The sequence below is a fragment of the Schistocerca americana genome, chromosome 3 (assembly GCF_021461395.2).
Source record: "Schistocerca americana isolate TAMUIC-IGC-003095 chromosome 3, iqSchAmer2.1, whole genome shotgun sequence".
Classification (NCBI taxonomy): domain Eukaryota; kingdom Metazoa; phylum Arthropoda; class Insecta; order Orthoptera; family Acrididae; genus Schistocerca; species Schistocerca americana.
The window spans coordinates 301,113,211-301,126,627 of record NC_060121.1 but is presented as its reverse complement, the minus strand read 5'-3'; the positions used below and the strand labels follow the sequence as shown (position 1 = coordinate 301,126,627).

General features: G+C 46.9%; 30 non-coding genes across 30 annotated transcripts; 10 read left to right on the top strand and 20 right to left on the bottom strand.

The window, feature by feature from the left end:
• Window positions 1–4,421: 4,421 nt before the first annotated feature.
• Trnaw-cca lies at window positions 4,422–4,493 on the bottom strand. Its single transcript has one exon. It is a non-coding gene; the product is annotated as a tRNA-Trp (tRNA).
• A 118-nt stretch (window positions 4,494–4,611) lies between these two features.
• Trnaa-cgc lies at window positions 4,612–4,683 on the top strand. Its single transcript has one exon. It is a non-coding gene; the product is annotated as a tRNA-Ala (tRNA).
• Window positions 4,684–4,958: 275 nt separating this feature from the next.
• On the bottom strand, window positions 4,959–5,030 carry Trnac-gca. Its single transcript has one exon. It is a non-coding gene; the product is annotated as a tRNA-Cys (tRNA).
• A 318-nt stretch (window positions 5,031–5,348) lies between these two features.
• Window positions 5,349–5,420, bottom strand: Trnaw-cca. Its single transcript has one exon. It is a non-coding gene; the product is annotated as a tRNA-Trp (tRNA).
• Window positions 5,421–5,538: 118 nt separating this feature from the next.
• On the top strand, window positions 5,539–5,610 carry Trnaa-cgc. Its single transcript has one exon. It is a non-coding gene; the product is annotated as a tRNA-Ala (tRNA).
• A 275-nt stretch (window positions 5,611–5,885) lies between these two features.
• Trnac-gca lies at window positions 5,886–5,957 on the bottom strand. Its single transcript has one exon. It is a non-coding gene; the product is annotated as a tRNA-Cys (tRNA).
• Window positions 5,958–6,275: 318 nt separating this feature from the next.
• Trnaw-cca lies at window positions 6,276–6,347 on the bottom strand. Its single transcript has one exon. It is a non-coding gene; the product is annotated as a tRNA-Trp (tRNA).
• Window positions 6,348–6,465: 118 nt separating this feature from the next.
• Window positions 6,466–6,537, top strand: Trnaa-cgc. Its single transcript has one exon. It is a non-coding gene; the product is annotated as a tRNA-Ala (tRNA).
• A 275-nt stretch (window positions 6,538–6,812) lies between these two features.
• On the bottom strand, window positions 6,813–6,884 carry Trnac-gca. The gene has a single exon. It is a non-coding gene; the product is annotated as a tRNA-Cys (tRNA).
• A 318-nt stretch (window positions 6,885–7,202) lies between these two features.
• Window positions 7,203–7,274, bottom strand: Trnaw-cca. The gene has a single exon. It is a non-coding gene; the product is annotated as a tRNA-Trp (tRNA).
• A 118-nt stretch (window positions 7,275–7,392) lies between these two features.
• Trnaa-cgc lies at window positions 7,393–7,464 on the top strand. The gene has a single exon. It is a non-coding gene; the product is annotated as a tRNA-Ala (tRNA).
• Window positions 7,465–7,739: 275 nt separating this feature from the next.
• On the bottom strand, window positions 7,740–7,811 carry Trnac-gca. The gene has a single exon. It is a non-coding gene; the product is annotated as a tRNA-Cys (tRNA).
• Window positions 7,812–8,129: 318 nt separating this feature from the next.
• On the bottom strand, window positions 8,130–8,201 carry Trnaw-cca. The gene has a single exon. It is a non-coding gene; the product is annotated as a tRNA-Trp (tRNA).
• Window positions 8,202–8,319: 118 nt separating this feature from the next.
• On the top strand, window positions 8,320–8,391 carry Trnaa-cgc. The gene has a single exon. It is a non-coding gene; the product is annotated as a tRNA-Ala (tRNA).
• Window positions 8,392–8,666: 275 nt separating this feature from the next.
• Window positions 8,667–8,738, bottom strand: Trnac-gca. The gene has a single exon. It is a non-coding gene; the product is annotated as a tRNA-Cys (tRNA).
• Window positions 8,739–9,056: 318 nt separating this feature from the next.
• Window positions 9,057–9,128, bottom strand: Trnaw-cca. The gene has a single exon. It is a non-coding gene; the product is annotated as a tRNA-Trp (tRNA).
• Window positions 9,129–9,246: 118 nt separating this feature from the next.
• Trnaa-cgc lies at window positions 9,247–9,318 on the top strand. Its single transcript has one exon. It is a non-coding gene; the product is annotated as a tRNA-Ala (tRNA).
• A 275-nt stretch (window positions 9,319–9,593) lies between these two features.
• Window positions 9,594–9,665, bottom strand: Trnac-gca. The gene has a single exon. It is a non-coding gene; the product is annotated as a tRNA-Cys (tRNA).
• Window positions 9,666–9,983: 318 nt separating this feature from the next.
• On the bottom strand, window positions 9,984–10,055 carry Trnaw-cca. The gene has a single exon. It is a non-coding gene; the product is annotated as a tRNA-Trp (tRNA).
• Window positions 10,056–10,173: 118 nt separating this feature from the next.
• Window positions 10,174–10,245, top strand: Trnaa-cgc. The gene has a single exon. It is a non-coding gene; the product is annotated as a tRNA-Ala (tRNA).
• A 275-nt stretch (window positions 10,246–10,520) lies between these two features.
• Window positions 10,521–10,592, bottom strand: Trnac-gca. The gene has a single exon. It is a non-coding gene; the product is annotated as a tRNA-Cys (tRNA).
• A 318-nt stretch (window positions 10,593–10,910) lies between these two features.
• Window positions 10,911–10,982, bottom strand: Trnaw-cca. Its single transcript has one exon. It is a non-coding gene; the product is annotated as a tRNA-Trp (tRNA).
• A 118-nt stretch (window positions 10,983–11,100) lies between these two features.
• On the top strand, window positions 11,101–11,172 carry Trnaa-cgc. Its single transcript has one exon. It is a non-coding gene; the product is annotated as a tRNA-Ala (tRNA).
• Window positions 11,173–11,447: 275 nt separating this feature from the next.
• Trnac-gca lies at window positions 11,448–11,519 on the bottom strand. The gene has a single exon. It is a non-coding gene; the product is annotated as a tRNA-Cys (tRNA).
• A 318-nt stretch (window positions 11,520–11,837) lies between these two features.
• Trnaw-cca lies at window positions 11,838–11,909 on the bottom strand. Its single transcript has one exon. It is a non-coding gene; the product is annotated as a tRNA-Trp (tRNA).
• A 118-nt stretch (window positions 11,910–12,027) lies between these two features.
• Window positions 12,028–12,099, top strand: Trnaa-cgc. Its single transcript has one exon. It is a non-coding gene; the product is annotated as a tRNA-Ala (tRNA).
• Window positions 12,100–12,374: 275 nt separating this feature from the next.
• Trnac-gca lies at window positions 12,375–12,446 on the bottom strand. The gene has a single exon. It is a non-coding gene; the product is annotated as a tRNA-Cys (tRNA).
• A 318-nt stretch (window positions 12,447–12,764) lies between these two features.
• Trnaw-cca lies at window positions 12,765–12,836 on the bottom strand. Its single transcript has one exon. It is a non-coding gene; the product is annotated as a tRNA-Trp (tRNA).
• A 118-nt stretch (window positions 12,837–12,954) lies between these two features.
• Trnaa-cgc lies at window positions 12,955–13,026 on the top strand. The gene has a single exon. It is a non-coding gene; the product is annotated as a tRNA-Ala (tRNA).
• A 275-nt stretch (window positions 13,027–13,301) lies between these two features.
• On the bottom strand, window positions 13,302–13,373 carry Trnac-gca. The gene has a single exon. It is a non-coding gene; the product is annotated as a tRNA-Cys (tRNA).
• Window positions 13,374–13,417: the final 44 nt, after the last annotated feature.

Sequence of the window (13,417 nt, the reverse complement as noted above, 5' to 3'; positions counted from 1 at the left end):
TCTGTGGGAATTGTCAATGAGAGCACCGTTAAGTTTACGCACTATGTCCCTCCAGTTTGCCGCCGCCATCTTTAAAGAGGACGCCGTCAATATGATGCCGAGAGCCTTGTGGACGCTGACTTCCTGAGCGTAGCCAACTCGCAAATGCTGGAGGCCACAGAGGTTAAGAAATTTACTTTTCTTGTCATTCAATTTAGCCCCCGACGCCAAACAGTATTGCTGGAGGTGAGCCGCTAAAGTGGTGACGTCATTCTCATTGCGGACAACCACACCCACATCGTCGGCATAGGCGCCTACGACAGTTTTTTCTCCGGAAAGTGTTAGCCCTGTGAGTTTCGCCTGCAGTTGGAGTAACAGAGGTTCGAGTGAAAGAACAAAAAGTAACATGGACAAAGGGCTGCCTTGTGGAATCCCTCTGTTGATTTGAATCGGTTGGGTTAGTTGCGAGTTGACAGAAAGTCTTGCGTTGATCCCCAGTGCCATGTTTGTAATCATGTCAATCGCGTTTCGCAAGAAACCGAATCTTTTCATGGTTTCAAGGAGGTACTCGTGAGCGACGAGGTCAAAGGCTTTAAAAAAGTCCAGAAAGATCAGCCCACACTTCACGTTACTGGCGTTCGTTAAGGCAATGATATCCCGATAAAAAGCTGCCGTTTGCAATACAGTTCTCCCGAAGGCACATGTCTGCTGACGTCCAATGAATTTTGCAGTGAGGGGCATCATTCGCGTGTTGATTGCACGGGCGACTATTTTATAATCGGAGTTTAACAATGAAATGGGGCGGAAGTTGGCGATATTTTTGGTACCTCTGCTTTTAGGGATAAGCACAATTGTGCATTCCTTAAAGGCAAGTGGTATAGGCTTCCCTTGAAAAACTTCGTTCACTAATTGGGTGATTTTGTCCCCGATGATGTGCCAATACCTCCTGTAAAATTCAATGGGTAATCCGTCAGGACCAGGGGACTTCCTGATCGGCGAGTGGCAGACAATCTCCAAAACATCTTTATTACTAAATTCCAAAGAAATGGTGTCATTGTCTTCTCTAGTTATAGTAGAGGAAATGGCACTAAACAGTTCGTCATAGCAGTCGTCATGAGTAGCCGCTGACGTGTAGGTGTCAACAAAATAGTCGTGTAGTGCCTTGATAATCTCTCGCTGGGTGCCGACAGTCGTGCCATCACTGAGTTTCAGGGCCTCAATAAAAGTCCTCCTTCTGTTCTTAGCATGTTTGACAAGGTGGTATAGAGCGGCTGTTTCATCGTCCCTGACCGACTTCACTTTAGATTTGATCTTAAGACCTTCCAGTTGCATCCTCTTAAGATTGATTAATTTCGCCTTTACTTTTCGAATGTCGTCTATTCTGGTGTTCGCGGCGTCGGCTGTATCACAGAGGTCGCGTAAGACAGTGTAGTAGAACTCCATCGTCTTCTTTATCGCGGCTGCTCTTTCAATACCGAAGAATATAACAACTTTTCGCAGTTTGGGTTTTGCATGCTGAGTCCACCACGCTATGGTGCTACGAAAGTTTGTGGTAGTGCGCAAGCACTGCTCCCAAGCGCGTCGCACCGCCGCCTCTAGGTCAGCATCCGTTAATAAGGAGACGTTCAAGTTCCATTGATTTTTATACCAACGCGTTGGTTGTGGCAGCAAATTCAGGCACGCAACGACACCACTGTGATCAGAGAAGCTGGAGGGTATTGTGTCAATTTGTAACAAGACATTCTCTAAAACGTCGGAAACATAAATCCTGTCAATTCTGCTGCAGGAATTCGCGACGATGTGTGTGAATCGTACCAAGGTCGGGTACCTAATTTCCCACGCGTCTTTCAGTTTGAGGTCGGTCACGAGACGCTTTAATTCAGGCGAATAATTAAAATTCGGGGACTGATCTTTCTGGGATAAAACACAATTAAAATCACCTCCAATGATAACACGTTCGGGATTTTTCCGTAACAAATAGATGATTTGTTCCTTAAAAAAAGTTTGCTCGTTCCGCCCTATAGGTACTGCCAGAAGGCGCGTACAAGTTAATGATGGTGACGCCAAAAACGGTGACACCCACACCTCTACCGGAATCTAACTTGTCAACCTGAGTGGCGGGAATGCCTTCTCTAAGTAAGATGGCAGTCCCCACGTTCGAGTCGGGGGAAAAATTTGTAATAGCAACAAAACCAGGAAGAGTTAAGTGTGGCATGGCCACCTCCTGCAAAAGAGCGATATCTGTTCCCGACTCATAGAGATATTGTTGTAAGGCACTCAGTTTCACCTCCGACCGGATTTTATTAATATTTAATGTCGTGATCGTATAGGCCTGCGACATTATGACAGTACGTGGAAGAGGCGGAAGGAGCAAACATCTTTAAAGGGCAACATCTTCATGCCATTCCATATTTGTGGCCGGGAAATTCGTGTCTGTGACGTCACTGAGTTGGATTCGTGCGTCTTTGTTCTTACTCTTTTTACGCACAGCATTTACATTAGGTTGCACCCGAATCCTGGGGCGGACACTGTGGAGCACCTCTGCAGCTGGCGGCGTGGGAGGGTCGTGGGTGATGTCAAGCTGCTCTCCCGGCACATCCCGCGAAGGGATGGCACGCGGCGACACCGCCGGCGAGCGAGCAGCTGAACTATCACTCGCACTATCAGCCTGTTTGGCAACAGTCTCTGCCCGCAGCTGTTTGTTGTCACCGACAGACCCGGACAGCTGTGTTTGTATTATTTCCTGGAGTTGTTGACATTCCCCTTGTTGTGAGTCCTGAACCGAAGCGGCTGCCACGTGATGTGTACCGTTTGCGCCCAGAGATGTTTGTATACCACCATCACAGGCCTCTGTGTGTGTACTTCCTGCAGGAATGTGAGCCACACGGACAGGTTGGTCGGCCTGAGTTGGCTGTCGCGGAAGTTCTAAGGCACTAGCCAGCGGCAACAGCTTAACTTCCACGGAAGTATCGGCACTTGAAATTGTGGGAGGAGAAGCGTCCACAATAGCCTCACCGATCGGACCTTTCGCTTCCGAGCCGGATTCCCGATCGTCCTTTTTCGCGGTCTCATGCGCACTAGAGGTGTCGGTATCAGAGCCACTGCTGTCACAAGTTCGGCGCCTCTTATTGGTCGCGGCATCGAGTTTTGCAGGGGGCAACGCACCTTTGTCTCTCCGAACCAGAACCGGAAACTCATCAGAACGAATTTCTTGTTGCTGTTCCGAAGGCATTTCAGAACTAGGGAGCCCAATCTCCGTCATCGGCTTGGCGGCCACTACATCCGCCAAAGTAAGCCTTTTACGCTGCTGGAGGGAATTCTTTAACACAAACATGCGCCTGGGGCAGTCTTGACGCAAGTGACCACTCTCATTACAGATATGACAGGTCGGTGTTTGGCCAATATAAGTAACGTGAGCCTTATAGTCACAAACAAGTATATGGGATGGAATATTCTGCTTGACATGCATTTCTACAGATCGAACGCCACTGTAACATTGCAACCTATGTTGACTTGACCACCGTTCGAGTCGAATCTGTTTAACGTCACCGAATTTGGACAGTACCTCCTTTAGATAACAATTTTCTACTTCAGGGGGTAAGTTGAAAATACGCACGTTCGTGTAGTCTACATCGGCATTGGAAATGAGCACTGTACTTACAGAGTCGTCCCGGTGTCGGAAAATAGCACTTCCTCCGTGCTTCGTCATGATCTTCTCCAGTAATACAGGATTCAGTAATTTAACAAAGAAACAATACTGCTCGGTATCATAATAGGCGGTGTGCACTTGGTCAGATGTAATCCCAATAACATCAACGATCCAGTCATGTATCTCCAGTGAACTCGGTTGCACAGATCGGGTGGACTTGTCGAAATCAAAACGCAGTGTACACTTTCGCGGAAATAACCTGGACATTGCAGCAGATAGCGAGCGGTAAACCCGCTACAATAAGAACGCAACAAAAATACAAATGGAAAACGATATAAACTGCAGAATAACACAACACTAGCAAACAGTAATATGAGTGGAAAACACGCCTTGTGAACACGCGGTGGAGCGGAGCACTGACACGTCCGACCAGCACGGTGTCGCAAGCGCGACTGTCTGACTGAGCTATACCCCCTTTCACGATCTTTCTGTTCCCATAACTTAAGGAAAAGTATTATACTCTGCCTGGCTAAAGACGTCTAATCGAGCAAAATATTGCGTAATCATTATCTCTCAGTTATATATTAGCGTTAAACGATATAAATATCAAAAATACTAGACACTTCGCGCCTGGAGAACGTGCGAGTCGGCGCCTTCACCTTAATGTCAGAACGCGAAAATTGCACTAGTAGCTTTTTTCAAGCAAGTTCTGTTCGTCCGTTCTCCGTAATCGTTTGGTATCTGATTAAACTGACATACTCGCCTATGGCTTCCGTAAACGAAAATTTCATTGTGACCCCGACGTGATTTGAACACGCAACCTTCTGATCTGGAGTCAGACGCGCTACCGTTGCGCCACGGAGTCGACGCTGCTTAGGTCTTGTCATGAATAGGTTCCTCCAACACTTACTGTACCGTTCAAACCTAAGAAATAATGACAGTAGGATCCACGAGGCACTCGTCCCAGATGTACTTGCTCTGGCGGGGGTGTAACTCAGTGGTAGAGTGTCTGCTTCGCATGCAGAAAGTCCTGGGTTCAAATCCCAGCTCCTCCAATTTTTGTTTCTCCGTGCAGCGGTACAAGAAAACTTTTGCCTATCACCATATTCTACAAAATTCAGTGTACAAGATTCTTCCGCCAAGCAAGTGGATTTCGTACAGTTCGACCTCATGGCGGGAGGACGATGACCTGCAAGACTCTGGGCTGCGATCCCCCCCATTGAAATGTTGCTCCAAAGCCTTCGGTATGGCGTGCAGGGTGCATCTCAAACATGCATTTGCAACTCACCGCGACAATCGTCATTTGTTTTTTCGAGATACTGAAAAATGAAGGGGGCACCCGGGATTGAACCGGGGACCTCTCGATCTGCAGTCGAATGCTCTACGACTGAGCTATACCCCCTTTCACGATCTTTCTGTTCCCATAACTTAAGGAAAAGTATTATACTCTGCCTGGCTAAAGACGTCTAATCGAGCAAAATATTGCGTAATCATTATCTCTCAGTTATATATTAGCGTTAAACGATATAAATATCAAAAATACTAGACACTTCGCGCCTGGAGAACGTGCGAGTCGGCGCCTTCACCTTAATGTCAGAACGCGAAAATTGCACTAGTAGCTTTTTTCAAGCAAGTTCTGTTCGTCCGTTCTCCGTAATCGTTTGGTATCTGATTAAACTGACATACTCGCCTATGGCTTCCGTAAACGAAAATTTCATTGTGACCCCGACGTGATTTGAACACGCAACCTTCTGATCTGGAGTCAGACGCGCTACCGTTGCGCCACGGAGTCGACGCTGCTTAGGTCTTGTCATGAATAGGTTCCTCCAACACTTACTGTACCGTTCAAACCTAAGAAATAATGACAGTAGGATCCACGAGGCACTCGTCCCAGATGTACTTGCTCTGGCGGGGGTGTAACTCAGTGGTAGAGTGTCTGCTTCGCATGCAGAAAGTCCTGGGTTCAAATCCCAGCTCCTCCAATTTTTGTTTCTCCGTGCAGCGGTACAAGAAAACTTTTGCCTATCACCATATTCTACAAAATTCAGTGTACAAGATTCTTCCGCCAAGCAAGTGGATTTCGTACAGTTCGACCTCATGGCGGGAGGACGATGACCTGCAAGACTCTGGGCTGCGATCCCCCCCATTGAAATGTTGCTCCAAAGCCTTCGGTATGGCGTGCAGGGTGCATCTCAAACATGCATTTGCAACTCACCGCGACAATCGTCATTTGTTTTTTCGAGATACTGAAAAATGAAGGGGGCACCCGGGATTGAACCGGGGACCTCTCGATCTGCAGTCGAATGCTCTACGACTGAGCTATACTCCCTTTCACGATCTTTCTGTTCCCATAACTTAAGGAAAAGTATTATACTCTGCCTGGCTAAAGACGTCTAATCGAGCAAAATATTGCGTAATCATTATCTCTCAGTTATATATTAGCGTTAAACGATATAAATATCAAAAATACTAGACACTTCGCGCCTGGAGAACGTGCGAGTCGGCGCCTTCACCTTAATGTCAGAACGCGAAAATTGCACTAGTAGCTTTTTTCAAGCAAGTTCTGTTCGTCCGTTCTCCGTAATCGTTTGGTATCTGATTAAACTGACATACTCGCCTATGGCTTCCGTAAACGAAAATTTCATTGTGACCCCGACGTGATTTGAACACGCAACCTTCTGATCTGGAGTCAGACGCGCTACCGTTGCGCCACGGAGTCGACGCTGCTTAGGTCTTGTCATGAATAGGTTCCTCCAACACTTACTGTACCGTTCAAACCTAAGAAATAATGACAGTAGGATCCACGAGGCACTCGTCCCAGATGTACTTGCTCTGGCGGGGGTGTAACTCAGTGGTAGAGTGTCTGCTTCGCATGCAGAAAGTCCTGGGTTCAAATCCCAGCTCCTCCAATTTTTGTTTCTCCGTGCAGCGGTACAAGAAAACTTTTGCCTATCACCATATTCTACAAAATTCAGTGTACAAGATTCTTCCGCCAAGCAAGTGGATTTCGTACAGTTCGACCTCATGGCGGGAGGACGATGACCTGCAAGACTCTGGGCTGCGATCCCCCCCATTGAAATGTTGCTCCAAAGCCTTCGGTATGGCGTGCAGGGTGCATCTCAAACATGCATTTGCAACTCACCGCGACAATCGTCATTTGTTTTTTCGAGATACTGAAAAATGAAGGGGGCACCCGGGATTGAACCGGGGACCTCTCGATCTGCAGTCGAATGCTCTACGACTGAGTTATACCCCCTTTCACGATCTTTCTGTTCCCATAACTTAAGGAAAAGTATTATACTCTGCCTGGCTAAAGACGTCTAATCGAGCAAAATATTGCGTAATCATTATCTCTCAGTTATATATTAGCGTTAAACGATATAAATATCAAAAATACTAGACACTTCGCGCCTGGAGAACGTGCGAGTCGGCGCCTTCACCTTAATGTCAGAACGCGAAAATTGCACTAGTAGCTTTTTTCAAGCAAGTTCTGTTCGTCCGTTCTCCGTAATCGTTTGGTATCTGATTAAACTGACATACTCGCCTATGGCTTCCGTAAACGAAAATTTCATTGTGACCCCGACGTGATTTGAACACGCAACCTTCTGATCTGGAGTCAGACGCGCTACCGTTGCGCCACGGAGTCGACGCTGCTTAGGTCTTGTCATGAATAGGTTCCTCCAACACTTACTGTACCGTTCAAACCTAAGAAATAATGACAGTAGGATCCACGAGGCACTCGTCCCAGATGTACTTGCTCTGGCGGGGGTGTAACCCAGTGGTAGAGTGTCTGCTTCGCATGCAGAAAGTCCTGGGTTCAAATCCCAGCTCCTCCAATTTTTGTTTCTCCGTGCAGCGGTACAAGAAAACTTTTGCCTATCACCATATTCTACAAAATTCAGTGTACAAGATTCTTCCGCCAAGCAAGTGGATTTCGTACAGTTCGACCTCATGGCGGGAGGACGATGACCTGCAAGACTCTGGGCTGCGATCCCCCCCATTGAAATGTTGCTCCAAAGCCTTCGGTATGGCGTGCAGGGTGCATCTCAAACATGCATTTGCAACTCACCGCGACAATCGTCATTTGTTTTTTCGAGATACTGAAAAATGAAGGGGGCACCCGGGATTGAACCGGGGACCTCTCGATCTGCAGTCGAATGCTCTACGACTGAGCTATACCCCCTTTCACGATCTTTCTGTTCCCATAACTTAAGGAAAAGTATTATACTCTGCCTGGCTAAAGACGTCTAATCGAGCAAAATATTGCGTAATCATTATCTCTCAGTTATATATTAGCGTTAAACGATATAAATATCAAAAATACTAGACACTTCGCGCCTGGAGAACGTGCGAGTCGGCGCCTTCACCTTAATGTCAGAACGCGAAAATTGCACTAGTAGCTTTTTTCAAGCAAGTTCTGTTCGTCCGTTCTCCGTAATCGTTTGGTATCTGATTAAACTGACATACTCGCCTATGGCTTCCGTAAACGAAAATTTCATTGTGACCCCGACGTGATTTGAACACGCAACCTTCTGATCTGGAGTCAGACGCGCTACCGTTGCGCCACGGAGTCGACGCTGCTTAGGTCTTGTCATGAATAGGTTCCTCCAACACTTACTGTACCGTTCAAACCTAAGAAATAATGACAGTAGGATCCACGAGGCACTCGTCCCAGATGTACTTGCTCTGGCGGGGGTGTAACTCAGTGGTAGAGTGTCTGCTTCGCATGCAGAAAGTCCTGGGTTCAAATCCCAGCTCCTCCAATTTTTGTTTCTCCGTGCAGCGGTACAAGAAAACTTTTGCCTATCACCATATTCTACAAAATTCAGTGTACAAGATTCTTCCGCCAAGCAAGTGGATTTCGTACAGTTCGACCTCATGGCGGGAGGACGATGACCTGCAAGACTCTGGGCTGCGATCCCCCCCATTGAAATGTTGCTCCAAAGCCTTCGGTATGGCGTGCAGGGTGCATCTCAAACATGCATTTGCAACTCACCGCGACAATCGTCATTTGTTTTTTCGAGATACTGAAAAATGAAGGGGGCACCCGGGATTGAACCGGGGACCTCTCGATCTGCAGTCGAATGCTCTACGACTGAGCTATACCCCCTTTCACGATCTTTCTGTTCCCATAACTTAAGGAAAAGTATTATACTCTGCCTGGCTAAAGACGTCTAATCGAGCAAAATATTGCGTAATCATTATCTCTCAGTTATATATTAGCGTTAAACGATATAAATATCAAAAATACTAGACACTTCGCGCCTGGAGAACGTGCGAGTCGGCGCCTTCACCTTAATGTCAGAACGCGAAAATTGCACTAGTAGCTTTTTTCAAGCAAGTTCTGTTCGTCCGTTCTCCGTAATCGTTTGGTATCTGATTAAACTGACATACTCGCCTATGGCTTCCGTAAACGAAAATTTCATTGTGACCCCGACGTGATTTGAACACGCAACCTTCTGATCTGGAGTCAGACGCGCTACCGTTGCGCCACGGAGTCGACGCTGCTTAGGTCTTGTCATGAATAGGTTCCTCCAACACTTACTGTACCGTTCAAACCTAAGAAATAATGACAGTAGGATCCACGAGGCACTCGTCCCAGATGTACTTGCTCTGGCGGGGGTGTAACTCAGTGGTAGAGTGTCTGCTTCGCATGCAGAAAGTCCTGGGTTCAAATCCCAGCTCCTCCAATTTTTGTTTCTCCGTGCAGCGGTACAAGAAAACTTTTGCCTATCACCATATTCTACAAAATTCAGTGTACAAGATTCTTCCGCCAAGCAAGTGGATTTCGTACAGTTCGACCTCATGGCGGGAGGACGATGACCTGCAAGACTCTGGGCTGCGATCCCCCCCATTGAAATGTTGCTCCAAAGCCTTCGGTATGGCGTGCAGGGTGCATCTCAAACATGCATTTGCAACTCACCGCGACAATCGTCATTTGTTTTTTCGAGATACTGAAAAATGAAGGGGGCACCCGGGATTGAACCGGGGACCTCTCGATCTGCAGTCGAATGCTCTACGACTGAGCTATACCCCCTTTCACGATCTTTCTGTTCCCATAACTTAAGGAAAAGTATTATACTCTGCCTGGCTAAAGACGTCTAATCGAGCAAAATATTGCGTAATCATTATCTCTCAGTTATATATTAGCGTTAAACGATATAAATATCAAAAATACTAGACACTTCGCGCCTGGAGAACGTGCGAGTCGGCGCCTTCACCTTAATGTCAGAACGCGAAAATTGCACTAGTAGCTTTTTTCAAGCAAGTTCTGTTCGTCCGTTCTCCGTAATCGTTTGGTATCTGATTAAACTGACATACTCGCCTATGGCTTCCGTAAACGAAAATTTCATTGTGACCCCGACGTGATTTGAACACGCAACCTTCTGATCTGGAGTCAGACGCGCTACCGTTGCGCCACGGAGTCGACGCTGCTTAGGTCTTGTCATGAATAGGTTCCTCCAACACTTACTGTACCGTTCAAACCTAAGAAATAATGACAGTAGGATCCACGAGGCACTCGTCCCAGATGTACTTGCTCTGGCGGGGGTGTAACCCAGTGGTAGAGTGTCTGCTTCGCATGCAGAAAGTCCTGGGTTCAAATCCCAGCTCCTCCAATTTTTGTTTCTCCGTGCAGCGGTACAAGAAAACTTTTGCCTATCACCATATTCTACAAAATTCAGTGTACAAGATTCTTCCGCCAAGCAAGTGGATTTCGTACAGTTCGACCTCATGGCGGGAGGACGATGACCTGCAAGACTCTGGGCTGCGATCCCCCCCATTGAAATGTTGCTCCAAAGCCTTCGGTATGGCGTGCAGGGTGCATCTCAAACATGCATTTGCAACTCACCGCGACAATCGTCATTTGTTTTTTCGAGATACTGAAAAATGAAGGGGGCACCCGGGATTGAACCGGGGACCTCTCGATCTGCAGTCGAATGCTCTACGACTGAGCTATACCCCCTTTCACGATCTTTCTGTTCCCATAACTTAAGGAAAAGTATTATACTCTGCCTGGCTAAAGACGTCTAATCGAGCAAAATATTGCGTAATCATTATCTCTCAGTTATATATTAGCGTTAAACGATATAAATATCAAAAATACTAGACACTTCGCGCCTGGAGAACGTGCGAGTCGGCGCCTTCACCTTAATGTCAGAACGCGAAAATTGCACTAGTAGCTTTTTTCAAGCAAGTTCTGTTCGTCCGTTCTCCGTAATCGTTTGGTATCTGATTAAACTGACATACTCGCCTATGGCTTCCGTAAACGAAAATTTCATTGTGACCCCGACGTGATTTGAACACGCAACCTTCTGATCTGGAGTCAGACGCGCTACCGTTGCGCCACGGAGTCGACGCTGCTTAGGTCTTGTCATGAATAGGTTCCTCCAACACTTACTGTACCGTTCAAACCTAAGAAATAATGACAGTAGGATCCACGAGGCACTCGTCCCAGATGTACTTGCTCTGGCGGGGGTGTAACTCAGTGGTAGAGTGTCTGCTTCGCATGCAGAAAGTCCTGGGTTCAAATCCCAGCTCCTCCAATTTTTGTTTCTCCGTGCAGCGGTACAAGAAAACTTTTGCCTATCACCATATTCTACAAAATTCAGTGTACAAGATTCTTCCGCCAAGCAAGTGGATTTCGTACAGTTCGACCTCATGGCGGGAGGACGATGACCTGCAAGACTCTGGGCTGCGATCCCCCCCATTGAAATGTTGCTCCAAAGCCTTCGGTATGGCGTGCAGGGTGCATCTCAAACATGCATTTGCAACTCACCGCGACAATCGTCATTTGTTTTTTCGAGATACTGAAAAATGAAGGGGGCACCCGGGATTGAACCGGGGACCTCTCGATCTGCAGTCGAATGCTCTACGACTGAGCTATACCCCCTTTCACGATCTTTCTGTTCCCATAACTTAAGGAAAAGTATTATACTCTGCCTGGCTAAAGACGTCAAATCGAGCAAAATATTGCGTAATCATTATCTCTCAGTTATATATTAGCGTTAAACGATATAAATATCAAAAATACTAGACACTTCGCGCCTGGAGAGCGTGCGAGTCGGCGCCTTCACCTTAATGTCAGAACGCGAAAATTGCACTAGTAGCTTTTTTCAAGCAAGTTCTGTTCGTCCGTTCTCCGTAATCGTTTGGTATCTGATTAAACTGACATACTCGCCTATGGCTTCCGTAAACGGAAATTTCATTGTGACCCCGACGTGATTTGAACACGCAACCTTCTGATCTGGAGTCAGACGCGCTACCGTTGCGCCACGGAGTCGACGCTGCTTAGGTCTTGTCATGAATAGGTTCCTCCAACACTTACTGTACCGTTCAAACCTAAGAAATAATGACAGTAGGATCCACGAGGCACTCGTCCCAGATGTACTTGCTCTGGCGGGGGTGTAACTCAGTGGTAGAGTGTCTGCTTCGCATGCAGAAAGTCCTGGGTTCAAATCCCAGCTCCTCCAATTTTTGTTTCTCCGTGCAGCGGTACAAGAAAACTTTTGCCTATCACCATATTCTACAAAATTCAGTGTACAAGATTCTTCCGCCAAGCAAGTGGATTTCGTACAGTTCGACCTCATGGCGGGAGGACGATGACCTGCAAGACTCTGGGCTGCGATCCCCCCCATTGAAATGTTGCTCCAAAGCCTTCGGTATGGCGTGCAGGGTGCATCTCAAACATGCATTTGCAACTCACCGCGACAATCGTCATTTGTTTTTTCGAGATACTGAAAAATGAAGGGGGCACCCGGGATTGAACCGGGGACCTCTCGATCTGCAGTCGAATGCTCTACGACTTAGCTATACCCCCTTTCACGATCTTTCTGTTCCCATAACTTAAGGAAAAGTATTATACTCTGCCTGGCTAAAGACGTCTAATCGAGCAAAATATTGCGTAATCATTATCTCTCAGTTATATATTAGCGTTAAACGATATAAATATCAAAAATACTAGACACTTCGCGCCTGGAGAACGTGCGAGTCGGCGCCTTCACCTTAATGTCAGAACGCGAAAATTGCACTAGTAGCTTTTTTCAAGCAAGTTCTGTTCGTCCGTTCTCCGTAATCGTTTGGTATCTGATTAAACTGACATACTCGCCTATGGCTTCCGTAAACGAAAATTTCATTGTGACCCCGACGTGATTTGAACACGCAACCTTCTGATCTGGAGTCAGACGCGCTACCGTTGCGCCACGGAGTCGACGCTGCTTAGGTCTTGTCATGAATAGGTTCCTCCAACACTTACTGTACCGTTCAAACCTAAGAAATAATGACAGTAGGATCCACGAGGCACTCGTCCCAGATGTACTTGCTCTGGCGGGGGTGTAACTCAGTGGTAGAGTGTCTGCTTCGCATGCAGAAAGTCCTGGGTTCAAATCCCAGCTCCTCCAATTTTTGTTTCTCCGTGCAGCGGTACAAGAAAACTTTTGCCTATCACCATATTCTACAAAATTCAGTGTACAAGATTCTTCCGCCAAGCAAGTGGATTTCGTACAGTTCGACCTCATGGCGGGAGGACGATGACCTGCAAGACTCTGGGCTGCGATCCCCCCCATTGAAATGTTGCTCCAAAGCCTTCGGTATGGCGTGCAGGGTGCATCTCAAACATGCATTTGCAACTCACCGCGACAATCGTCATTTGTTTTTTCGAGATACTGAAAAATGAAGGGGGCACCCGGGATTGAACCGGGGACCTCTCGATCTGCAGTCGAATGCTCTACGACTGAGCTATACCCCCTTTCACGATCTTTCTGTTCCCATAACTTAAGGAAAAGTATTATA